Source organism: Ochotona princeps, chromosome 19 (genome assembly GCF_030435755.1).
Source record: "Ochotona princeps isolate mOchPri1 chromosome 19, mOchPri1.hap1, whole genome shotgun sequence".
Classification (NCBI taxonomy): domain Eukaryota; kingdom Metazoa; phylum Chordata; class Mammalia; order Lagomorpha; family Ochotonidae; genus Ochotona; species Ochotona princeps.
In genome coordinates this window covers 37,829,872-37,856,728 of record NC_080850.1, presented here as the reverse complement: position 1 = coordinate 37,856,728, position 26,857 = coordinate 37,829,872, and the positions used below count along the sequence as shown (strand labels likewise).

General features: G+C 37.6%; 1 long non-coding RNA gene across 1 annotated transcript in view; it reads left to right on the top strand.

Annotated features, from left to right (window-relative positions):
- The first annotated feature begins 24,229 nt into the window (after positions 1-24,229).
- LOC131482686 (uncharacterized) overlaps positions 24,230-26,857 on the top strand; it is a 94,849-nt gene continuing 92,221 nt past the window's right edge. Inside the window, exon 1 of the long non-coding RNA XR_009247236.1 lies at positions 24,230-24,249. This is a non-coding gene — a long non-coding RNA (uncharacterized LOC131482686). The remainder of the gene's footprint in view (positions 24,250-26,857) is intronic.

Below are 26,857 nucleotides of genomic sequence, written 5' to 3'. Positions count from 1 at the left end.
CTCATTATCAAGAAATGTTTTTGTCCGTGAGGAAAAAAGTAATGAAGGCATATTTTAATTAGTAGAATCCTGATTTTTTTTTCTCCCATTTTTGAGCTCTGAAAGATCAGAGAGAGAAACTACCAGAGTGTACTTGGGTTTAGTCCTATGGTTTTTTTTTTTTTTAAAGATTTATTCATTTTATTACAGCCAGATATACACAGAGGAGGAGAGACAGAGAGGAAGATCTTCCGTCCGATGATTCACTCCCCAAGTGAGCAGCAGCGGGCCGATGCACGCCGATGCGACGCCGGGAACCAGGAACCTCTTCCAGGTCTCCCACGCGGGTGCAGGGTCCCAATGCATTGGGCCGTCCTTGACTGCTTTCCCAGGCCACAAGCAGGGAGCTGGATGGGAAGTGGAGCTGCCGGGATTAGAACCGGCGCCCATATGGGATCCCGGGGCGTGTTCAAGGCGAGGACTTTAGCCACTAGGCCACGACACCGGGCCCAGTCCTATGGTTTTATTCCTCATTCATTTATTCACTTGGCCAATCATTTAACACGTGGTAACCACACTCTTTGCCAAGCAGTGTGTGAGAAGTACACAGATGAAATACGTCACACTATCTTGGCGGTCAGAGATATGAAAATTTGTTGAAGATTTCCTGGGATGAAATTCACAGTTAGGGTCTTTGTTAAAGCAGTGCAGCTAGCTAATGGCAGTTGGAGAACAACAGGGTTGATTGAAGCAATTGATTGCTCAAGTTCCTTCTTGTGTAAATGAAAACACCTGCTCTGGAGGGCTTACTCTCTCCACTGAGCCTACGAAGAAATATTTGGATACTCAAGATGAGTGAGCGAAGTCAAATTTCCTTTTAGGCAGAAACATTGTGAGCTCTGCAATTAGCAGCCAAAAATGTTTTTAATATTTATTTTTATTACATAGAAGGCAAAGACAGAGAGCCTCAATTGCCTGGTTCACTTTGCAAGTGCTAGCACAGGTCAGGACAGAGTCAGGGCAAGCCAAGAAAGAGCCTGGGGCTCAAGTAACTGAAACACCACTGCTGCCTCTGAGGGCTGTGCTTTAGTTGGAAGCTGAAGCCCGAAGCAGAGATGTAGCTCCAGCACTCCAACAGGTTTCTGGGCATCCCAAGCAGAATCTTCAGAGCCGTGGCCACTGCCCACCCCAGTGATTGATTTTAAGGCATTAACAGATGCTCGTTTAAAGTGCATATGTTTGTTTACATGTTATTTTATGTACAGGTGCTGGTTTATATTCTGCAAATATATTGTGCATTCTATTAGGAATAGTGCTGGTGTAAAAATGAGCCCAACTTAAGCAGAGTCAGGAAGCCCTTGTATGTATTTTCCACTTCCCACGTCTGAGCAGCCTCCTGATACTGTTAATTGGCTCCCAGAGCCGCAAGCAGTTTTGTGAGGCAGTATTGGGAAATGAAGACAGCATTAGTGGAGGAAGAAGTATGTCTGTATTTCAGACAGGAAATCATCAATCTAATTTCTTAGAGATATACAAAATAACTTGTGATACTTCTGAACCACAGGGGATATTATTTGTTTCCTTGGAATTTCAAATACTATAATTTTTGGATGATGGAAGAGCAGATAGAGAACACAGAAAAGATGTCTGTGTCCCTGCTAAAAATTCTGTTTCTGAAAAAAAAATATTTCCTTGCTTTTTAAATTGAGTAACAAATTCAGTGGCATGTTTTCCTTTGGGAGGAAAAAGTATTTATTTCAGATGGAAGGAGAGAGAGAAATATACAAAGAGATACTTGCTGGTTTACTCAGATATCCTCAATAGCTGGGGCTGGGCAACAGCTAACGCCTAGAGCCAAGAATGTAGTCTAGGTCTGTGATGTGAGTGGCAGGAATGCAGTCACCTGAGGGTCCTCACTGCCTTTTGGACTCTGCCTAAGCAGGCATCTGCAGTCAGTAGCCAGAGCTGGCACCTGATCCCTGATGCGGAAGGCATGCGTCCTCATGGCAAGGCTAGAAGACCACTCCAGATTTAATATCAATACCTGTATCATCGGTCTTATTTTTAATTTAACTTTTAAAAGTTACTGAATTCCGAACCTCTGCTTCTCTCTGTTTTGTTTTCTGTTGCCAGCTTGAGCACATTTTTATTTTCCTTATCTCTCCTGTGAATTTGGTAACACAGTGAAGACAAAGATTTTCTGGTAAACTCATGGTTGTGGTTTTTTTTACTCCTGGCATCCAAATGGAACATTTTTATGCTATGAAAATATTGCATAATTACATAAGTATGAAGAAGGCAATAATCTCAAGACCCTGTGTTTTCTCCACCAGTGCCTCTGCATCAACACTTCACCAGGAAAACTTTTATTTCCCACTTTTTTCTTCCTAATTCTCATCTTGTTCTCTCCTGGGATGTTGTGAAATGATACCTCTAGACTATTCTTGCATTCTTTCACTTTTTATTTTCAAATTCACAAACAAGATGTTTTACAGAATCTCATTAAGCTTATCATACATTTATAATTGAATTGCTTAAAAATGAGTACCAGTGCACATATTTACTCCATATTTCAGCAGTAAGAGCTGTGTCAACTGTTTTCTTGAACATTTCCTTGTGTAAATACTCTGGCTGGTAGACTTGTTAAGTCCTATGCCTGAATGTTTCTCTCTTTGACAGATAAATTATATCTTAGCTGGATATAGTATCCTTGAAACAATCTTTCACTCTCAATCTGTAGATAATTATCCAGTATTTTAGACTCCATTGTGGCAGATGCAACTTCTGTAGCTTAAATGGCTTTTTAAAAAAAAAATATTTTTGTCTGGATGCTTATAAAATGTTCTTACTGTTGCAATTCAGAAATGCAGCCACATTGTCTCCAAGATCAGTTCCTCTCTCCCTGCTTCCTCCCTCCCCCTCCTCCCTGCTCCGCTACTGTTGCTATTCCTCCAGTTTCCTCAACCCAACATTTGGTAAGCAGGTACATTTGTCTTTCTACACATTCTCTCATCTGTGATGCCACCTGTCTCTCTTCCTAAGCCTTTGTCTTATTATACTCTGCATACTATAGGACTTGGCACCCTGCTTGTCCTTGTATGCACTCTGTCTTTGGTTGAGTTTTGTCTGGCTTTTTTGGTTTCCATGAGTCCTTGGGAGTCAAGGATCTTCTGTGTCTCCAGCCTCGTTGAGTGCGGTCCCTGCTCTAGTCTTGGGCTCAAGCATCTTCGTCAAGCTTCTCAGTCTCTTCTCAACAATGCGATGTTTCTTTATTTATATCCATGCCTTTCCTCGTGAGTTAACAGTGTCTGGGTTTTGCCCATATTTTTTTCAAGATATTTATTTATTTACTTATTTATTTATTTACTTATTTATTTATTTATTTTTAATGGCAGTTAACACAGAGAGAGGAAGGAGAGAGAAACACATTCTTCCATCCACTGGTTCACTCCCCAAATGGCTGCAAGGGCCCAGAGCTGGGCTAGACAGAAACCAGAAGCCAGAAGCCAGAAGCTTCTTCTGGACATCGCACATAGGTGCAATGCTTGCAAAGACCCAAGCACCTGGACCAACTTCTGCTCTCCTATGTACATTAGCAGGGAGCTGGATGAAAGTGGAGCAGCTGTGTCTTGAATCATCTGCTATATCATATGGGTGCCAGCACTGAAGACAGTGGCCTAAGCCACTGGACTACAACACCGACCCCCCTTTTGCCCATATTTGTATTGGAGAGTGATGTTATTTTAATTATTCAGGTTGCTGTAACATAACATCATGGGCTGGGTAACTGACAAACAAAAGAAATGTGTTAACATGTTTCTCACACTTAGACGGAGAAGGCTGTGATAAAAGCACAGTGGTGGCTGCTGAGTACCTGCCTTGTGTCAGCACATTCTTGCTGTGTCTCCATTGATGCAAGTGGTCTTGTAGCATTCAGCTGCTTTTATAGGGGCACTGATTGTACTCTTGGAGGATCTACACTTACTACCCAATCACCTCTCAAATGCAGTTGCTTGGGTGCTTAGGTTTCAAAATACAGAGTTTGGGAGGTGGTAAAAAACTAGCAAAGGCTTACAATTTTGGAGGGGTCCTACATACACCTCTGAGCTCATTGGGCCAATAGCTTTCCAGCTCTGGAAGTACTAACAATACACACGAGCGTGCATGCAGTATGCAAATACTTTGTGCATGGCTGCATGTGTAATGCCTCGCGTTCACAGCAATAGCTCCAGGTGTTGCATGGCATTCTAGGTATCTCCCTTTCCTTCTTTCTCTGTTAGTGAGAAATAGGGTCTTTATTAACCACAATCTATCACTTGTTTTCTCAAGCCAGGAAACACATAAACTTGATTGAGTCACTAGTCAGTAGCCGTATGAGTTACATTTATAAATGAGTACAAGTATTTATGTACATATTTTAATCAGCTAAACTTTTTTCCCAATCCATAGTTTGACTCCATGGGATGTTTTCCAAGGTTACATCACTCTTTGGCTGCAAATCTTCAGTGTGTGCCTGTTATTCACTGTTAGTACTTATATTCATTTTTTGTTATGATACACGAGTAAGAACAATGGCAAAAGCCTACTTAAGTGTTGCCCTCCTTCTTTCTCCAAGCCATGCCTGTTTTCCCTATTCCTACCCCCATACTCAATGAATATGAATATTTATGATTATTTTCAAATTGCCAACCATAAAATTTGTGAAAAGTTGCTCTGACAGTAACTGTGTAAGCATTCTTGACTCAAAGAATTTTCATCAACTGTATATGTTAGATTTCCTTTTCCCAATTTATATCTTGATTATATTTCTTTAGTTAACTGTTAATATGGTAATATCTGCCATTTAATTAACGTTTCCTATATGTCAGGCATGTACTGAGTACTACTTTCTAAAATGATCATGAAATCAGTGTTTTTTTTCAATTTTTTTACAAGTAAGTAGAAATTGGCCTCCAATTTGGGATGTGCAAGTAACTGATCACTGTTCTCACAGCTAGAAAATGACTCTAAGTCTTTTCTTAACAGGCCACTTGTTGGGATTTTATATGTTTTTTTAATGTGAGTTAGCAGCTGATGGTCATGGTCTTTGTCCATATTCGTTAGAACATGTTTTACTTTTTTCTTGATTTTAATAAATAAGTCAGTCAATTTAGAAAGCTGCTTTAATGTACAGAGTGAGCAGCCTCACAGAATCCTCTTAAGCCACCAGCATTCTTTTGTATTTTATTTCATTGCAGTGTTTCAACAGACACTCCAAAAGATTAGAACTCTATCTTGAGGCCTAAAACTTCAGTAGAATCAGGATCAAAGTAACTGATTTGGGGGAACTGCATCTTTGTACATGGCATTTTTCCCCATGAATTGAATTAGTTGGAAGTTAAAAAAAAATATGAAATCAGGAATAATGAAACATGAAAAAGGCGGTTTGTTTGTTCCCTGCTATGTGTAGAAAGAGTAATGGTACAAATAAAAACAGTTGTTGCATCCTTAAACATCTGGTGCCTCCCTGAACTGTTTTTCTAAATATATCTTTTACCTTGGCAATCGGCTAGACCTTTGCTGCTCTTTTTTCCTGGTGAGCATTAGGCCAAATTGAAAATAACAAAATAAAATGGAATCATAAGAGATGTGTGAGGTGTTTCATTTTAGTAAGCTAAATCATCAATAGAATGTATGCTAAAGAGAAGAACACTAAACTATAGTGAGTCAACATTTTCAAATTAAATGGAGGTAACATATTGTAGGAATTATCCCCCTTTGTTGTAATAATTTACTTTTGGGGAAAGTTAAATTAAAAACAGCACATATACACATGGACACACAAATGCATGCTAAAGACTGGCTCTTTCCCCACATCTGTGTCATCAGCAATATCGTCTGTGGTGATTCTGTTTAAAATGGAGTGCTCTTGTTTGCACAAGTCTTCCCAGCAGTTCCTCTTCAGCTTCCTACTCTGTTTTTCTGCTTAACATTTTCCACCCTCTGGCATCTTATTATATGCCCCTCACCCAAGAACATAAACTTTTATGGCAGAAGAACCTTACTGCTGAGCTCCACCTGTCCTGCAGCCTTGCCTGACCCACAATGGGAACCAGCGCAGTGAGGATGTTCTTACATTGTCTAAACATCCTTTTGAAAGTTCTCTGCTGTTGTTTTTGAAGATTACTTTCTTAAGGGCCCAACGTGATAGCTTAGCAGCTAAGTCCTTGCCTTGACTACACTGGTTCTAATCCGAGTGGCTCCACTTCCCATCCAGCTCCCTGCCTATGGCCTGGAAAAGCAGTTGAGGATGGCCCAAAGCCTTGAAACCCTGCACCTGTTGTGGGAGACCTAGAAAAAGCTGCTGGCTTCAGATGAGCTCAGCTTCAGCCATTGAAGCCACTTAGGGAGTGAATCAATGGACAGAAGATCTTCCCCTCTCTCCTCCTCTCTGACTTTCCAACAATAAATAAATCTTTAAAAAAAAAAAAAAGATTACTTACTTTCAAGTCAGAGATACAGAGAGAGATCTTCCATCCACTGGTTTACTCCCCCAAGTGACTGCAATGACCTGGGGTGGGCCAGGCCAAAACAAGGAACCCAGAGCTTCTTCTAGGTCTTCCACATGGATGCCAGGGTCCAAGGGAAACAGTCTCCTGCTGCCTTCCCCATGCACATTAACAGGGAGCTGAGTAGGAAGTGGAGCAGCCAGAACTCAAACCAACACCCACATAGGATGTTTGCATCTTAAGCCACTGGATTACCTGTTCTACCACGACACCAGCCTCCATGTTCTCTTTGACATATTTGATATTTTTCTTTCAAACTGTATGGAAGACAGCTCTGCTTTTATTATGCATTTACATGTTATTGTTTTGTGATAGCACAATGTTACTATTCTTAAAAATGCTATTTTTAAGATACTATTTTTAAAATGATTTGTCATTCTACCTGTTTTCCACATATATTTCAGAATAATCTTCACATTTCAACACTGTAGTGCATAGTTCTATGTACTAGAGGCAGACTTTTTCAAATATATGCATATATATATGGATTATATTCTTTGTAAATTACAGAAAGAAGACATTTCTTTCAAATTTTTCCAGTGATAGATTTGTTCATTTGCCCTTCTAGTTGTGTTGATGTTTTGCTTTGTATGTCTTAATGCCGCCATTTGAACAATCACATTTTACTGAATTAATATCTAAATATATTTTTACCTTAAGAGGAAGATTGTTCACAATAGCCAAGATATAGAAATAATGTAGGAGACCATCACTGAATAGACAAAGAAAACATCGTTCGCACAAAATAAAAATAAAATAGTAGTCAGCCTAAGGAAATAGGAAATTCTGCCATTGTGGCAACATGGCTGCATCTGAAAGGCTTTATGCTAAATAGAATAAGACAGGGAAAGGAGAATATTGCCTGGCCTCACTGACATATGAAATCTTCATAGAACAGTCAAATGAATAAAAACAAAGAATACAGTGATGATGACTAGAAACACGAATAAGAAAAAACAGAGAAGTAAACCAAGCAATATAAATTTTCAGATAAAACAAATAGATCTGGAGAACTAATGCAAAGCACCACAAATGTAGTTGATCACTTTGTGTCGTACCCTGTAGACTGTCTGAAACAGTGGATTTTTAGGTAACTATAAAATATAAAATCCTACTGCAAAATAGGTAACTACAGAAACTGATACATTAATTTGTAGTAATCATTTACGATTTTTTTTGCACATACCAAAGAATCATGTTAGGCATTTACATGTTAATATGTACAATACAAAATGTATTTACATGTTCAGTATATACCATATAAAATGTCAATGATTTTTAAAAAGTCAATAACAAAAATTGGAAACATGTTTTATTTAAACTAATGTAACTATATTAAATTTTATTTTATTTTTTTATTTTATTTTTTTTGTTCCATATTCTACTTTATAACTTCCATTTTCCTATAGAGACAGCATGAAACCCTTAGATTCGTAAACTTCAGTGTCCAATCCGTGTGACTCCCAGCTGCTTAACTGCTATCATTAAAGCCCAGATGAGAGTAACTGCCTGATATGATGCCATAACCCAAGTTGCTGTTGCTATTATGTATCTGCAGTGCCATTTTTGGTGCCAGACTTCATGGTAGGCGTGGAAGAATAAATATTTGTGGAAATTTGGGGATTTGTGATTTTTTTAAGATTTATCTATTTTTATTGGAAAGGCAGATATACAGAGAGGAGGAGAGACAGAGAGGAAGATCCTCCATCCGATGATTCACACCCCAAGTGACCACAACAGCCAGAGCTGAGCCAACCCAAAGCCAGGAGCCAGGAGCTCTTCTTCTGGGTTTCCCACGCAGGTAAAGGGTCCCAATGCTTTGGGCTGTCCTTGACTGCTTTCCCAGGCCACAAGCAGGGAGCTGGATGGGAAGCAGGGCCGCCGGGATTAGCACCAGCGCCCATATGGGATACCGGCACGTGCAAGGTGAGGACTTTAACCACTACGCTACCGTGCCGGGCCTGGATTTGTGATTCTTAAACCAACGTTGTAGGATAGCACACATGTGATCCATGTGAGAAAGCATAAGGCCTTGATACCTGTAAATGAAGTGTCATGCTTGCTTGTGCCAGAACTGAAGTTGTTATCTTGGGCTCCTGGCTTAGTTTTCTTTCATTTCATAGCGATGTCTACCATGGGCGATGCATATTGTCACATAAGGGTATATGTGATGTGGAAGATAACATATATGAGTTGTTACCATGCTAGAACTCTCTTTTTCTTGGCAGGCTCGCCAAAACTAGAATCATCACTAAGCTCCTTTTCACAGCAGCATACTGGAAATGACTAAGATAGACATGTTAATAAAGGCAAGGAGGAGAAAATCACAACACAGAAATTAAGCACAAACTCTGAACTTTGCTCTGTCCACAATTAATTTTTATGTGATTCTCCATGAATACATGTACCTCGGTCTCTTAAATGATCAAAAGGAGTCTATGGCTATACCACCCTAAAGGTGCCCAGTCTCATCTGATAAATGACCAAAAGGAAACACGGGGGAAGAAATCAGTTAATAACAAAATCATTGTTTCTGTGTTTGGTCTGCCCTCTCATTTTATGAACAGCAGGGGTTTATACTCGATATCTTCTAAGTGATAAAAAAAAATTCGATTATGGAAGTTTATCTTTCTCAGCAAAGAAATAGCCTTGCAAGAGCTGGATATTTAAAGCAATCAATTGTGTGCCTCGTTAAGGAAATATGCCATAACCATTAAACACATGAATGGTAAGAAGCCATTTCCTTAATGAAGCCCTATTAAGGTGTATTAAAGTCAGCTTTATAAACAGCCTTTAAAAAGCATTTGGACTAACAATTTATGCAGCTCAACTGGTGAGCAGAGTGCTCCTGTGCTCCACCCACTTCTGTGTTCTGAGAGACTTGCCCTCCTGTCTTGGCACCTGCTTTGTCATTGCTGCTCTCACAGCGTGGTTCCAAAACCCTCGCTTGTGCTCTTAGGCTGTGTCCACTGCTCATTTCTTCAGTGACCCCTGGCGGGACTGAATGATGATGAGGTTGCCCATAACACTCTGTTTTACTTAAGGGACAGTATCCGTGGTCACAATTTATATAACTGATTCCAGAAGCCCTGTAGAAAGTTTGTGCTGACAGCACACCGCATCATCTTCATTCTGTGGTGCAGGTCTTCCCTTAAACATATCTTCAGTTATTCCTTTGTAGGATAGCTTGCTGTTACTGTACAGAAATGGTACTGAATTTTTGTGCTGGGTTGGTATGATAGGTCGCATTTATAGGTTTGCATTTGTATATGTATTGCCTTCAGTTTGCTAGTATTTGTTGAGGATTTTCGCATCAATGCTCATTGAGGATAATTGTGGATACTGGTAATTTTCGTTAAGAATCCTGGAGGAGGCTTGCTCATAGCAAGACTTTATATTAATAACTTTACTCTTGGCACCAGTGTGTCTACTCATTCACATTTAGTAGAAGATTCCATTTATATTTTCTATAGCAGCATCAATATAAATCATATAGTCTTTAGAAGATAATAAAATTCAGTGTTAAAGCAAAATAGAGTATTGCTAAACGTGATGTAGTCACTGTGTTTTATATTACAGACAAAGTAAGACTTCTACATAGTTGACTTTGTATCCTTTTTGGTTTTTCCATAATAACTCCAGGAGGAAATGAGAGACAGAAAAACAGAGCAGTATGTCTGCTCTGTTTACCTTCAGAAACTGGATATCCCAACTCATCTTTTTACTTAGAAGATTTTGGGAAGGACACTGTATTAACCAAAACTTTATGAAAATTCTTAGACTAGCTGCCTAGTCCTGGCCTAGTGTCTCTTCCTTTGACTAATAGATTCCCCCGACCTCACAGAGAGCTCTAAGTTACCCACATATGTGTTAAAGTTGTATATTAACAAATGTGTATCTACCAAAATAGAAAGGAAGCCAGAAGCACCTTTCTGGCTTTTATTTCCAGCTTTCAAAATAAAAATGACTACAGATATGATTGGGTTAGAATTTTCACTTTCACAATCAACTCTGTCGATTATGAATCATGTAAGGTGCTGACTCTAATGTGTTTTTTTTTTTTACTAAAAACAGGTATTTATTTTTTCATTGAACCATTTAGAATTTTGTTCTTTTTGCATGTATATTTTACCCTGATTGAAACATCTTTTATTTAGAAAAAAAATGTTTATTTAGAATTTCAGTTTTTCTGAATGCCTTCCAGGAAGTGGTCTGGTTTGGAAAAATCACAGACAATAATTGAAGAAATACATGTTATTTTATGAATAGAAGAAAGTAAATTTTTTGCTGAATAATTTTCAGAACATCGAGTCTAATTTGGTCAGAGAACCTATAGTGAATGAAATCCACTATGTGTTTCAAATTAAAAGAAAATATGTTGATCCCTAATCCTTGATGTAGCTATTAAATAAATACTAAAATACTTATTAATGTGTGTAGAAACATGGAAAGAATTCTAAGGATTGCAAAATGAAAAAGTGACAGAAGTATGCATTGTATGACATCTTATTAGCTTTTAGCTTTTACAACTAAATTTTTGTCTATTTTTGAACATCATGATATGGAATTATAAAACATGCATATTAAACAAATGTATAAGAGCTGCCAAATTTAGGGGAAAAGTTCAAGTGAAATATTCTTACAGGTACCATGCCAAGAAGATAATCGCACACTTACTCACCTGCAAACAGAATTTTGACTGACAGGCTTAACTTGACATTAATCATAGCATTCAGCAAGTAAAAATTAAGAAGACTACAAAATTAACAGTTTAAAAATAGCAATCGTATCCCTAAGTGACCATTTCATTCCTACACTTTTTTTGGAATAGCTACTCCAGGTCCAATCCAGCTCTCAGCTAATCACCTGGGGAAAGCAGTGGATGTCCTAAGCAGTTGCATGAAGCTCCTGACTCCTGGCTTAATCTTAAAAAAAAAAAAAAAAAAGGTTCTATAAAATGGCGAATAATTTGGCAGCAAGGATCAGTAGTCCAAAGGATTATATACTTTGTGAATTGAATTTTTGATTGTTATTGGAAACTGTTCAAGCTTTCAATTTGATTTCTTAAATGCCTGACCCAATTTTTCTCTGTTTCGAGCCTGCAGAACTATGTTAATATGAGTTGTAAAGGATTTATTGAAAATTCATTTAGGTTTATTTTAAGCAGCAACTTCAGGGCTAGTAACAATAATCTGTGATATTTAATAGTGGCTGAATTTCTTTGGATTATTACTTAGAAACACAGTACTTGGAGTTTTTAATCCATTCGTACTTTGTAACTTTATTTTGTTAATCCTTTCCATATGTGGTTTTTCTGAATTAATTCCTACTTCCATACTGTACTTTTATTCTGCCTGTTTGTTAGTTGAGCCAGTTGATTTTTGGAGATTTCCCATCATCATCTTTCCCCCAGAACAATGGCATCGTAACATCTTGTCCATCAAAACATAAATCCAATATCAAGCACAAAGTGCATGGCTTACAAGCCAAAGTGTCAGGCATAAATGATAATATTTAAATAACATTATCATGGAAACCTATAGTATACCTTCATTCATATGATTATCAATGTCAGGATTGACTGATTATCCCAATTCAGCTGTATTAACTAGTTGTGTTTTTGTTAATCAGTGAGTGGGACTGTTGACTTACAAAGTTTTCGCTTCTGTCTGTGATTCTTCTCTAATCAGCTCACTTGTTAAATATATTTCTTCTGTATGTGACACTGAATCACTGTATAAGATGCAAATAGTTTACACTTTATCCACTGCTGAAGAATTAGTACATAATAGATGTTTGAATCAAAATAATGAGTGGAAAAAATAAAAGGCAGCTTTAAATACATAAATATGTATACATACAATATAGTTATTGAAAACAGTGGTTATACAGAGACAATGTAGCTCATTGTTTTTGTGTTTGCAAAATCAATAGGATGATTTTGTTTCAAACAGCAGGAATGAACCTTAAATCATTTCTATTAAAAGTTCTGTGTCCAGTGCAATAGCCTAGTGGCTAAATCCTCACCTTGAATGCACCGGGATACTGTATGGGTTCTGGTTCATGTCTTAGCTGCTCCATTTCCCATCCAGCTCCCTCTGGCCTGGGAAAACAAAGAGGATGGCCTAAAGCCATCCATGGGTGAGCCAGAAGAAGCTCCTGGCTCCTGACTCCATTATTGGTTCAGTCCCAGCCATTGCAGCCACTTGGGAAGTAAACCAGCAGGTGGAAGATCTTTCTCTCTGTAAATGTGACTTTTCAATAAAAGTAAATAAATCTGAATTCTTAAAAAATCTAAAATTCTCTTCCAATTTCTGTGAATTCACTTTGGATTATGGAAAGACTAGAAATCAGAAAGAAAAAAAAATGGTTTCGAGGTGTCCTCTAGCTCTGGTGTAAACATCTCCCTGCACGTGTGTCAGTGCGACAAAGAACAGTGACAGTGAAGATTCCAGCCATGACGCGGGAGCAGTGTAGGAGAGGCTTGGAAAGTTGAGAGTTCCAAGTGCCTGATTTGTAGATTATTTTGGGCTTTTTTCTTCTTCTTCAGATTCTTTTTTCAGGCAACCACACTGAAATTAAAGGACACAGGCATGACAGACATAAATGTAGTGGTTTTATTCTGGCATTGTGGGGATCTGGGTAGTGATGACTGATGGGTGTGTGTATAAGGAAATGGGTGCTAATAAGATAATACAGTAAACTCAGTTTGTCAGGGGTGACGGTGGGATATTTCTGGAATTGTAGTGAGAGATACTGCATACCTAAGTGGGGGTAGGAGTGGTACCTGTACTGCTCTGTACAGCAGACAAAGCATTCTGAATAACACACAAAAGGAAAAGGCCCACATAATATACTTAATCAGAGAAAAGAACAAGGATTTGTCAGTTTTCCACCAAGTATATGAAATTCATGCACATGAATTATATCTTCTCAACTGAACTATAAAACAGCAACCACGTTTTCATGATCTGACATATTCTAGAATTGGTTCAAGTTTTTTAAAAATTAAATATCTGTTGAATATGGTAATGGAATAGTAACAATTCAAGGTCAGGGTCTAACAATGTGTTAGAAAATGTGTTGCATTTGGAACAAAGGCTCTGATCGTGTGGTTTTGAATGGTTTATCATTTCAGGACAGAACAAAGTGGTTTCAAAACACTGCTAATATCATGGCTTATGGTTCTAGAAACTACAGTCTATAATTCTTGAGCAGAAACATTGTGTTATCAGAGAACATTACGTAAGAGTAGTTTGTTTTTATAGTGAAATATTTTGGACAGCATATATGCCTTCAACATTTGATATTAATGTAGGGAACATAATTGTGTTACAGCAAGTTTGAAACCAGTCTTACCTTTAACACATCAAAATGATAGCTTTTGTAACAACATTTACCCTTTCAAGTTTGCTAAAAGAGCACGTTAATATTGAACAGCAAAGGTGGCAGCTGTTCAGCCTTACACTTTACCCTCCTACTATGTCAGCCCTGACCATCAGAACAAATGCCTCTGGTGAGAGAATGTTTGATTTTCAGTGGGAAGAAGGCTGATTGCCCAGAAAATTAGCCAAGGTGACATTTCTGGGCATTATCTTCAGACTACTTCATGAAATGGAAGATTCAGGCTTAAAACACCCTCATAATTAGGGTAGAAATTTAATGCAGTCTTGTTCAAATTCGTAGTAGGTCTCAGTCAAAATTCACATGTAATATGTAGAATTTCTTTCAAAATACAAAAAAAAAAGTAGTGATGGTGGAGATGTTCTTGAAGGAAGATAAAATTAGGTATACATACTGCTGGGTAGCATGTTTTATTTTAAAGTCACTTCAAAAATATTTTGGTATTTCTATAAGGATGGCCAGATTTTCTAATGGGACAGAACAGATTCTAATAGGAAATGAACACGTTTATGCACACTGCATTATGATAAAGTAGTAATGCAAATCAGTAGTACTAGTAAATTTGGGGGAATTGAAAGTACAATAGTGATGGCCAGAGGTTGAGAAGAGTGTGGGGGGGAATAGTGGAATCAGTAAAAATAATTGAACAAGTGCCAGTGTTCTGTTACAGAGTAAGCATAGGGGCCCAGCACGGTACCCTAGTGGCTAAAGTCCTTGTCTTGCATGTGTCAGGATCCCATATGGCTGCCTGTGGAAAGTAGTCGAGGACGGCCCAAAGCTTTGGGACCCTGCACCCACACGGGAGGCCTGGGTTCAGATTGGCTCAGCTCCGACCGTTTCGGATGGAAGATCTTTGTCTCTCTGTCTGTCTGTAGATCTGAGTTTCCAATATTTTGCTGGTGAGTTTGGAATGTTAGCCTAAAAGCTTTATCCATGCCAATATTTTGTGGTATTTTCCTCTAGTGTTCTGATGGTTTAGGACTTCATATTTTTAATCCATTTTTAATTCATTTTTAAAAGAGTGTGAGGTAGGGGTCCTGATTCAAACTCTGTGTGTGGATATCCTGTCTTTCCAATGCTGTTGATAAAAGAGACCGTCTTGCTAATGGCCTAACACCTTTGTCAGAGATAAGTTGTGTGTAGATGTGTATTTTTGTTGTGGGGCTTCGTTTTGTTCTATCCATCTTGCGTCTACGTATGTGCCATTCTGTTTTTGTTAAAATAGTCCTGAAGTTTGTGTTAAAATCTGATCTTGGAATACCTCTGGTTTTGTTTTTAATGTTTAAGATTTCTTTGGTATTTACAGTCTTATGTGTTGCCATATGAATTTAATGTTGTTTTTGTGTGTCAGTTAAAAAAATTATTTAAAAAGCATTGGTCAATTTGGTATCAAAATAGCTAAAAGGCACTAAACACGACTGCTTCTTCATCTATAAAAGCTAATTGCAGAATATGTATAAATCTAAATCTGAAATGAAGTATCTAGAAAACAACATATTCAAGTATTTTCCTATTTTTTATATATCTAAAGATTTTTAAGCTAGGTCACATAGAGCAGAAAACATACAGCAATAATTGGTATGAAATAACTACAGGAAATAAGATAGGCTTTTAGTATGAAAAAAAACATACTTTTTCTAATGCCAAGGAACTCTGAAGTATACTGCGTGTCTTAAGTATACTGCGTGTCTTAAAATGAAGTTTTAAAAGAATTTCCTTAAAAGAGTGGTCAAAAAATAAAAAGGAACGAAATTAGAATATCCTCCATCCATGGCATCACTTCCCACACACCCACAACAGCAGGGCTGGGCCGGATCGAAGCCAAGAACTCTATACAGGTCACCCATGTGGGTGACTAGGAACCACCTGCTGCCTCACAGGGTGGGATAAGCACTCTGCCATTGAATGCAGATATCATGAAGCAGTAGTTTAACCACTTTACCAAATCCCAGCCCTGCAAAATGAAGTCTTATTAACACAGGTGAGAACAAGACCTGCCTATTCACTTAAAGTTTTTCCCAAAAAAGAAAATTGTTATTAGTCTTAGTTCTAAAAGCAGGAACCAGAAGGCACTTCATCAAGAACATTTCCAGTCTTGGAGGCTAAAATTCACTACAGTGGTGACGATATATTGAATTATGTTGAACCAGGGGAGAGTAGGGGGAAAGGAAGTCCCTCAAGTTATAGATGAATGGGGTAAACACATTAAAAGATAGTGGGGATCACTCAGTGTTTCATAATTCAGTGAAAACAGATAAGAAAAAATGTTGCCAAAATTCTTATGGCTTCTTTATCTACCAAAAGTACCTTCATAATGGGAGAAGTAGAGCTGATGATAAATTTCTACAGAGTAAGTAACACATGACATGCCAAATTCTTATTTGGTAGTGTAATTTTATAGATTAATCCCAAATACCTATATTCAGAGTTAGTTAAGAGTATTCAGAAAACGCATTCATCAGATAGGAACATGAAACATTTTGGTAAACGTTAGGAATCTGTTGGGTACAGGAGATCTGCCAGCTAGCTAAACACTAGCACATGTTCTTCCAGATTTTCAGACATGGAAAAGGGAGTTTCATATGTTCCTGTTAAATACATTTAGAGTATGCTTTGGCAAAATTTATTTTTGTGCACATGGTTTATGAACATTTAAATAAGGATACATTTTCTAGGAATGAGGATGAATCAACTTAGAATGTCACGGAAAATTAAAATAGTTTGTTCTGTGATGGGTAGTTTCCAAATTGGCAGATCAGAAGAACACAATATATGTAACTTTCATCTGGTATTTTATAAAGCCTTTCGATTTATTCTTACTGAAGATCTGGGAAATGGAATATACAGCAACAGACATGGGAAGATCATGATGGTAAGATAAATGTGTCCGCATCATGTTTATCAATGAGTTAGCATTTGGGCTAAAAGGATATGTGAGAGGCCAGTGGTGTGGTGCACCAGCATCCCATTTGGGCACCATTCTGAATCCACGTCCCCTTTAGTTCCTTGCTAATGATCAGGGAAAGCGGTGGAAGGCACTTCAAGTGTTTGAGCCCCTGCAGCTACTTGGGATACCTGGAAAAAGCTCCTGGCTTCAGCCTGGCCATGCCTCAGCCATTTGGGGAATGAACCAGTAGTTGGAAGATAGCTCTGTCTTCCCTTGTAGCTCCCCCTCTATATAACTCTGCTTTTAAAATAAACAAACGAGTCTTCAAATTTTTAAAAAAGCCAGATATGTGAAAAATAAGCTCAATAGCTTGGATAAAAAAAATGGAAACAGATTTTTCAGATTTGCTGTTGGCACATTCTGTAGAAAGTTGCCAAAACAAGATGAAAAACATCTTAAGATACCCAAATTATGAGCAGAACATGTAAGATACAACTGAACAGAAATAAATATGTAGCCATAACATCAGTCTGTTTATACAGTTGTAATTAATTAATGTTGAATTTAAGATAATTAATGTAGAAAAAGCCTTGAGGGGTTTAAAGGACCTGAAGCTCATTATGAGCGAGTTGTAATTAGAACATCAAAGTCCAGTGAAGATTTATGGGATTCCCTCATATGGCATCGAGAGCAATGGAGGAAATGGAGATGGTGCTTTGTCTGAGTACTTGTGTGTGTTAGGATGGCAGTTGGAACAGTGAAATGATGGAAGAAACAGAAGAATGAAGAGTTGTGAAATTATGTTACATATTAGAAAGGAAGGACTTGAAGGTGCACCATGAATATCTTCCTTATAGAAATACAGATAGGAGGAAGGGAGCAAGAAAGGAGTGGAATTCAGAGGAGGAGGAGAAGTGGAAGAGATGCATGGAGTTAAAAAAAGTTATGCAAGGAAATCTAATATTAAACTGCCTGTTCTTCCCCCAGGAAATGCTTGATTAATTTACATGTGTGGACATGAGGTTTTTCCATTTCAGTGAGAAATGGAACGGATACATTAGTTACGGGGCATGCAAAATACAGTGTACAGTATGAGAAATCTGAGAATTATTGTCGACATATCATGAAAAAGAACTTTATAGAACAAGTACAGCCTTTTAGCAACATTGTGCCAGTTTAAAAGAACTTTTCCAACATCTTGAGATATTACATCAAATTTGAACTAAATAGATATTTGTTAGAGATGTTATAAAGACACTCTCCAGGACTGAAAGTTAAACAATGAAATACATGCCAGTAACACCTCCCCTGGCCACATATATTGTTTCCTTATATTTATGACCAAGCAATATTCCAAAAACAAATACAAGACAATTTTCTGATAGCTAACATGTGATTCTGTTCCTTCATGGGAAGAGAACACATGAAAATAGATTGAAAATAGATTTTAAAAAAGGTGCTTTACATTGCTAGTTTGTAGTTTCCCTTTTTGCTCATTAGTACTTAAACAAAAATTATGCCTTGGAGACTTAAATACTTTTTAAAAAAGTAATCATGATCCTGTGTATTTACAAATTACTTATTATGTGCCAGGCTTTATTCTGAACATCCTAACAGTATTAAATGTTTTAATTCAGAATAACCATTGGCTCAGGTGGTATCATTATTCTTTCAAATGAAAACAATGAAGTATTCAAGTAATATGATTTTGCAAGGTGTCACAACTACTATATTAAAGAATAAAAACCCCCGAGATTCTGCAGTCTTGTCAACTGTTATCAGTTGCTGCCTTTTTATTTTCCTATGTGTTTTGGTGGAGGTGATGAACAGTAACAGAAGTCCCAAAACATTGGTTTAAATAATAGAGTTTGAGACGCTGTAGCAAAGAAAAAGATTGTAGCAAATCGGCATATTGTGAATAATCAATCCACATGCATTGATTATACATAAGGTATTCCTTATACAGAGTGAAATCTGGCATTTCAGATCATTGCTACAGAATTGTTCTCAGTCTCACACACACAAGGAATAACACGGATTTCTTTCACCAGGTTAACATCTGAGCATAAGCATTGCATCTAACAGTGTGGCCATATTTTCTCACCACTGAATACAACTAAAAATGCTACATAATAATCTTATATTCATCCATAAACTATGAAAAATGTAAGCATTAATCAGAAGTTGAAAGGCAAAAGGAACATCAAAACATTGTATAAGTATTATTGAAGAAAAAATATATTCTGACCCTTGTGAAAATGGAAAGGCAAGCTTTATTCAAGGCCATCGTGAATATAGGAACTGCTGAAATAGCTTTATTCAGTAAGATAGGAAGATTGAGCTCTGGGCCCCACAAGGAATAGAGTTTTGAATGGGTCTGTGGGGAGAGATGCTAGGTGAATGATAAATTACAAATGACAAATTAGAGGAACTGTCAGGGTTACCAGACCTGAGAGATAGTGGGGATAAGGATTTTGGCCAGATAATGTGAGTGATAAAGAGAATGGAGGATTCTGCTTAAATAGACTTACCAGGATTGGGGGAAGTACCTGTGTTTGAGGTCAGGAACCAGGATGAGATTTGGTTAAGAAAGAGCTGAGAGGAGCCTGGTTTGGACTTGGGTAAGGAGAGAATCTTTCAGTGCCCCTCTTGTAAAAATAAACAATCAAACAAACACAAACATTATTCTTTCTTTTGAAAAATGGGAATACAATGAGAAGATTTAATAGTTGAAAGAGCCATTGACAGACACTCCAAATTTTCCTTAGTAAAATCATGCTGGCATGCAATAAAATGGACACCATCAATGAGACTTAGGAAAGATTCAATAGAGTATTTCCAGTTTACAGAGAAGCTGTATTGAAACAACAATGGCCCGGCGTGGTGGTCTAGCAGCTAAAGTCCTCACCGGTTCTAATCCAGGCAGCCCCGCTTCCCATCCAGCTCCCTGCTTTGTGGCCTGGGAAAGCAGTCGAGGACAGTCCAAAGCCTTGGTATCCTGCACCTGTGTGGGAGACCCGGAAGAAGCTCCTGGCTTCTGGCTTCAGATTGGCTCAGCTTTGGCCGTTGCGGCCGCTTGGGGAGTGAATCAGCAGATGGAAGATATTCCTCTCTGTCTCTCCTCCTCTCTGTTTATCTGACTTTGCAATAAAAATAAATACATCTTAAAAAACAGCAACAGCAGTCATTTACCGGGGAGGGAGGGAACAAGAGCAAGAGGGAAGGGAGGCGAGGAGAGAATTCTCCTGTCTGCTGGTTCAATCCCAAAAGACCTAGAACAGTTAAGGTAGGCCAGGCTAAAGCCAGAAGCTAGGAATTCAAGCTGGGTCTCCCACATGGATATCAGGGAGCTGGGTACTTGAACTGTCAGCTGATACCTCCTGCACATCTAGGGATCATGAGGAGGTATCTGAAGCCTGACCTTAGCTGCTGCAACACTCAACCTTCCTACATTCTTAACCAAGGAAACCTTGGTTACCAACAGAGGAATCCGGGACTCAAAGCCTCAGACCCGACCTAGACTGTTTACTTGGGTAGCCCCTTTACAAAGGGCTATGCTCCTGCAGTTTCTTCTAGTCAGAGAAGCAGAAAGCTCTCACCCAGCTTCTAGAGCCTTGCCAGAATCTTGTGGGGCCAGGTCTACTTCTTGCTGTGTCATCTGCCGTGCTGGTTCAGGAACTGGGCTCCCCATTGGATGGGACCAGTCCGGAGCAAAGAGAAAGGCTTCAAAGGTTGTAAGAAGTACTTGATTGCAGCAATTCTGGAACCAATTCTGAGTTACAGCACCAGAACTATTCAGGAAAAAAACTTTCTCATAGTTATAAATAAGGACTTAATTCAGAACTATCACTTTAAATAGAAACTACTGAAATGTAGTTTTGCAACAGAGAGAGTAAACTTAATAGTGAATACAATGAAGAAACATGGGAATTTATAGACAAGAAGCAGAGGATTGGAGGCTGGAGAATTACTAGAAACAATGGTGGGAGAGGCAAGATCCAGCCAATTATAGGCTAGGATGGTCAGATATCCTCCAAGGAGAGAACAGAGTGACTCTGTCAAATAAGGGGGGTGACCAGTTACCAAGGTTTGGGATCACTGGCTCAAAGTAGTAGCATCTGGCAAAAACACTCTCTCAAAGACCTGCTTGAGGATAGGGCCAAGCTATACAGGAACTTCCACACTGGTGAGAGTTTCCTCAAAGAGAATTCTTTAGAACTGGTGATGGACTGAGAGCGTCCCATGCCATACCAGTAGTTTTAGAAGAGTGAAAAAATGGAACACAGATGTTTTAAGTTAAATTGTATACAGCGGGGAGGTTGTAGGGGAGGTAGAAACAGGAATCCCTAAACCTACAAGACCATATCATGAAAATTAATTAATTAATCAATTAAACCCTGCATTTCCAAGAGAAAAAAAGAAGAAAATAGAAACCAAAAGATAAAATTCTAAATTTTTTCTTTAAATCATACTTAACTTGAGAGGCAGAGAAAGAGGGCTCCTGTCTTCTGGCTCACTTCTGCCCCAGTGCCAGCTACAACCAAGGATAGACCAGATAGAAGCCAGGATAGCAGAAACAGTCCTTGTCTCATTGTGAGTGGAAAGGACCCACCACTTTGATTCCCTAGCGTCTGCATCAACAGGAAACTGGAATTTGGCACAGAGCTGGGGTATGTAGCCAGGTACTGCAACATGGGTTGTGGATGTCCCAAGCAGCATCCTACTGCTAGGTCAGATAACTGTTCCAAAAGAGACACTATTTGAACACATAATGTCTGAGGAGTTTGCTGAAAGTACAGAAAAAAGAAATTAAATGCTTGAAAAATAGTAAAGCTACAAATTTTCTAACATAAAGCTAACATACAAAATCTAGCTCGGGACATGGGAGAAATTAGAAGTGTTGGTTGGAAGCAATGTCATGAAATGACATCTGATGTGCTAAGTAGTTGTCAACCTGGAATTTCTTTTATATATATATACTCATATACGTACATATATATATACACATATACATATATATATAAAAAAATTTTATATGTATATAAGAAAACTTTGGATACTAGAGGCAGAAGAAAAGATGTGTTCAGCCAAACAAAACCTGTTTCCCTACTAGGAAAATTTTATGAAAAGTCTCTTACTAACTTTTTAAGTAGATTTAACAGACAAATAAGACTTGTTCATGTTCATGGAGTGCTATGGAATGTTTTAATGCAAGAATGTATCCTTTTTTCAGATTCCACATGTAAATGACATTATATGATACTTGTTTATTTTCCTGTGCTTAGTTCCCTTCACTTAACCTACTGACCTCCAAGTCCACCCATGTTGTCGTCATAAGATTTCAGCCTTTTCATGGTTAAGTAGAGCCCCATTTTGCATATATACTGCATTTTCTTTAACCCTTCATCAGTGGATGGATACTTCAGTTATTTCTGTTTGGAGCTATTATGCATAGTGTTATAGGAAACATTAGAATCTAGATGTATCTTTGAAAGAGTAACTTGATTTCCCTTGAGGAATTTCCAGATCACGTGGTAATTAATTTTCATGGCTTTTTGTGGGGGAAAGAGTGGATTATAAGCTTCTATACTTGTCTTTTTTAAAAAAAAAATGGATTTGAATGACAGTCACAGAGATATCAAGAGATCTTCTGTGCACAGGTTCACTTTCCCAGGCCTTGCAGGTGGTGACTTGACCTGCTGCCCCACAAGGTCAGCCCTGTTCCACACTGTTTTCACCAACTGGCTGTACTGATTCGCACCTCCATCAGCAGCGCACAAGGCCGGCTGTTCACATCACAGGCAGCATTCGAATCCTTTGTCTGCCTAATGACAGCCTGTGTGAACACATACTTCTTGCAGAAAGAAAGGATTCCAGGATGAAATAAAGGAAGCATGATTTAAAAAAAAACAGCATACTGGAAAATATATAGACAAGTATATAAAAATGTTATCTATAAAATAAATGTAGACTACCTTAAGGACTGAAAGTTAAGTTGATCATCACATAAATGGCAACAGTATCACGTAAATAGGCAAAGGATTCTGGAATAAAAATGTCTTAAAATCTCCATAATTTTCAAGTGGAAGATTATTAATTCAAGATAATTGCATCCTGATCATCTATATTAAAATGTATATGATTATTATTAAGCAGAAAGTATTTTATGAGGTCAATAGAGGGAAAGTAAAAATTTTTTTAAAGATAATTAATCCAAGGAAGACAAGACAATGTTTAAACATAGAAAGTGCAGGGCCCGTGGAAACCCCAAATGAAGTTGAGAGAAATAAACTTACTGTAATTATAATAAATTAGAATATAAATTCAAGATGCAAAATTTACAGAGACCACATATATTTTAGCCTCTATGAATAAGCTCTGAAAATCGTTAATAAAAGGTTACATTTTGCAATAGAAATGACTGTAAAATTCTGTAAAATATGTGCATAAAATATGTGCAAGAACTATGTAGCTGAACACTGATGAAAATCCTAAATAAATGAGGAGCTTTACCATCTTATATTTAGTGATTGACAGTATTTAAAGCGAAAATGTCAATTCTCCCCAAAATGACCCAAAAGGATATAAAGCAACTTCAATCAAAACCCAAGGAGAATATGTTCACTGAGGTTTGCACATAGACAAGTTGATTTTAATATTCATAAGGAGGACTTTATGAATATTATGAGGAGAGGGTTAAAAACAGTGAAGACATACTCCTTTCTTTAAAAATATATTCTGTTTATTTGAAAGGCATAGTTAAAGAGGGAGGGAGAATGAAACTGTTGAATTTATCTGGACAAAAAGATGCTGGACTCACTGCATTGTCCATGCCTGCAATGAAGGAATCATGATTGGTTATAATCTGTACTAATGTAACAATATGGAGGAATTCAATATGGGGGAGGGAGGGTTTGGGGAAGAGTTGGGGGAATCCCAGAGTCTATGAAATTGTGTCATAAAATGAAATAAAAAATAATAATAATTTAAAAAGAGGGAGAATTAGGAAGAAGAGGCAAGAGAAAGAGATCTTGTATCAGCTTGTTCACGCCCCACCATGAGGAAGCCAGGGAACTGATAACCCATGTAGGTCTCCTGTGTGGATTACAGACCTGAGCACTTGGTCATCCTCTGCTGCTTTCCCAGGCAAATTAGCAAGGAAGTGAATCAAAAATGGAACCAGCCACTCACAGACTGTAGCTTAATTTACTGTGTCATGACACTGGCTCCAAGACATTCTTTTAAAACCATTATTTTTTGTTTGTTTGAATTGCAGATACAGAGAACAAGGCAGAGAAAAGTCTTTAATCCATTAGGTCATCATCCCAGTGCTCACAACAGCCAGGAGCCTGGAGTTCATCCACCCTGGTCTGCTTTGTGGAAGTCAGAGGCCCCAGTACTGGAACCATCCATCACCTGCTGACTCCCAGGGTAAGCGTTAGTAGGAAGCTGAAATCCAGAGTGGAGTTGGGACTCAAATGCAGCCGCCAATGTGTGGGTGCAGATATTCCAAGAAGCATCTTACTCACTGTGTCAAATGCCACTTGAAAGGGTTCTTGAAGGTGGATAATGAGGTAGGGGTGACTGGGCTGCTTGCTTTCTCTGGAAAGTTACATTAGGAGAATATGACATTGACTTAGGGACAAACATATTGATTAGTGGAAGTGATCTAGAGAATAAGTGATATTGTAGATCAGTGGAAAATGAGATTTTCAGTAAATGACATGAGGAAAAAATGGTTTTATGCAGGAAAGTTAGAAGGTCAGGTCCCATTCTACATAGAATACAAAGATATGTTTTGAATATTTTAATAACTAATGTAAATGAGTCTTTTTATAGTCTTCAAAAGTTAATACGGGAGATTATCTTCTTAAATGTGAGGAGGTGAGTTTTTTATTTTTTGAAATACTTTTTTAAGTATGAAAAAATTCAAAATCTAATAGGAAAATGTAGAGAAATGATAGAAAATGGAGGGCTCATAAACTCTGATATGGTGGAAATGTTCTTAAAACAACTACGAGGAGGATTGTGGATGTTATAACATTGTCCTTGTTTATATCTGACATGTTCTATGAATGTTTTCTTACATGATGAAGTATCTTTTCAGTTGAATCTTGTATTTCTGAATGATGGGAAAAAATGGCGGTATCCATTTCCAGAGAATAGCTAGGTATTTAGCTTGAGAATGTCTTTCTTTCATGACCGTCAGTAAAGGGAGTCCTCTGCTTCCAGGACCAGAGTAACATGTTACATTTGGTGAGGTGTGGCAGTCAGGACACATGCTGTCTTAGCAACTTGACTGTTGCGATATTCAACTGTTGGCAGAAATTTTTGTATCATCCCTTTGTAATCTTTCAAGTTTCTAGAAACCTCCATCAATTGCCACTTTGAGGATTTCCATCATAACTCAAGACATTAAATCCAGGTCATCTACTCTGACTGTGCCACAGTGTTTCCAAACCAGAGATTTTTTTCATGCACTTCAAGAAACTGTATCAAAAAATATTGAAGGAGCTAAGGCAACAAAGACAAACAAGAAGAACAGAAAAAAAACTGAAAACACTTGAATTCAGTGCAAAAATTAAAAATCAGTTCAGTGATCACTGAGAATCTGAGAGTAAAATTACTGCCCCTGAATGAAGTTGAAGAGCCAGCAAATGTCAGAGAAAATACTAACACATCTTTGCATCTTGTTAGCCTTAATGGAAGTTGACAGTGAGAGACAAGAATCATCTTTTCTTGTGATTTTGTACCTCTCTTCTGTAAATAGTAGCTTCACTCTCCTTCATGTTTATCAATTGAATACTAAAGAAAAAAGCATAGGTTAGTTGTGATTTGGATAGACTGCGAAATAGTATTTAGAATATAGTAAATTTTAACACAGACTAAAATGAATGATCTGCTTTTCTAAATTTTTTCAAAAATTTGAATACATGTCATATATACAAAAAACGTCACAGATAATTCTTACATTTACTCTCTAATATCAACTTTTTAAAAATTATTACAGGTGAAATTAAGAACTCTTATGTAATTTTTTATTAAAGTTTTATTAAGATACTATTTATTTTATGTAAAATTTATCATTTCAAAATATTTTAGTGGATTTTTGGTATACTTACAGACCTGAGCAACCATCAACCATTTCCAATTTCAGAATATTTTCATTTCTCTAAAAAGAAGTTCTGTTCTCATTAAAATCACCACTATTTTCTCTTCATTCAACTTCTAATAATCCATAATCCTTTGTTCTGTGAATGTGCCCACATTTTATGGACTGATTTATACTGAGCATAGTATTCTTAGCTTTCAGTCATTTTGTAGCATGAATTGGTACTTCATTCTTTTTATTTGTTTAATACTCTATTGTGTAGATAAACAGCATCAATCACTTGACTTTTGGGGTATTTCTATTTTTCAGCTTCTATAAATAATTCTGCTCTGAATATTTGTATAGAGATCTTGGTCTGGATTTACATTTTCAATTTTCTTGGCTGTATTGCTAATAGTGAGGTTGGTGCATCGCATATAATTATCATTGCCTTTGGAAGGGCTGCCAGACTGTTTTCCAAAGTAGTTGCACTGTTTGCCCTCCAACTAGCAGTGCAGGAGGGTTCACTTGCTCCACACCCTTGTCCACACCCTTGTCCACACATGTTGCTACAAGGCTTTCATTATATTCATTCCAGTGAATGTGCAGGGATATCTCATAGAAGTTTGGATTTATATTTTCTAAATGAATAATTATGAGTGGGTATCTTTTTGTTTGCTTATTGGTAATCTGCCTATCTTTTTCAGCAGAATGTCAACTCAGGTTCTTCAATTGTTTTTAAAATGTGTTTGTTATTGTTGGCTTGCAAGAGTTATTCATACATGCTAAAAGCACGTTTCTTCTCAGATAAATTATTTGCATAGTGTGGGATCTTTGGAACCGTAATGATGTGTTTTCACACAGAAAAGATTTTAATTTGCCAAGCTTCAGTTTATCCAATTTTTTTCTTTTTTCACTTGTGCTTTCCATGTCATGTGTAAAAAGTGA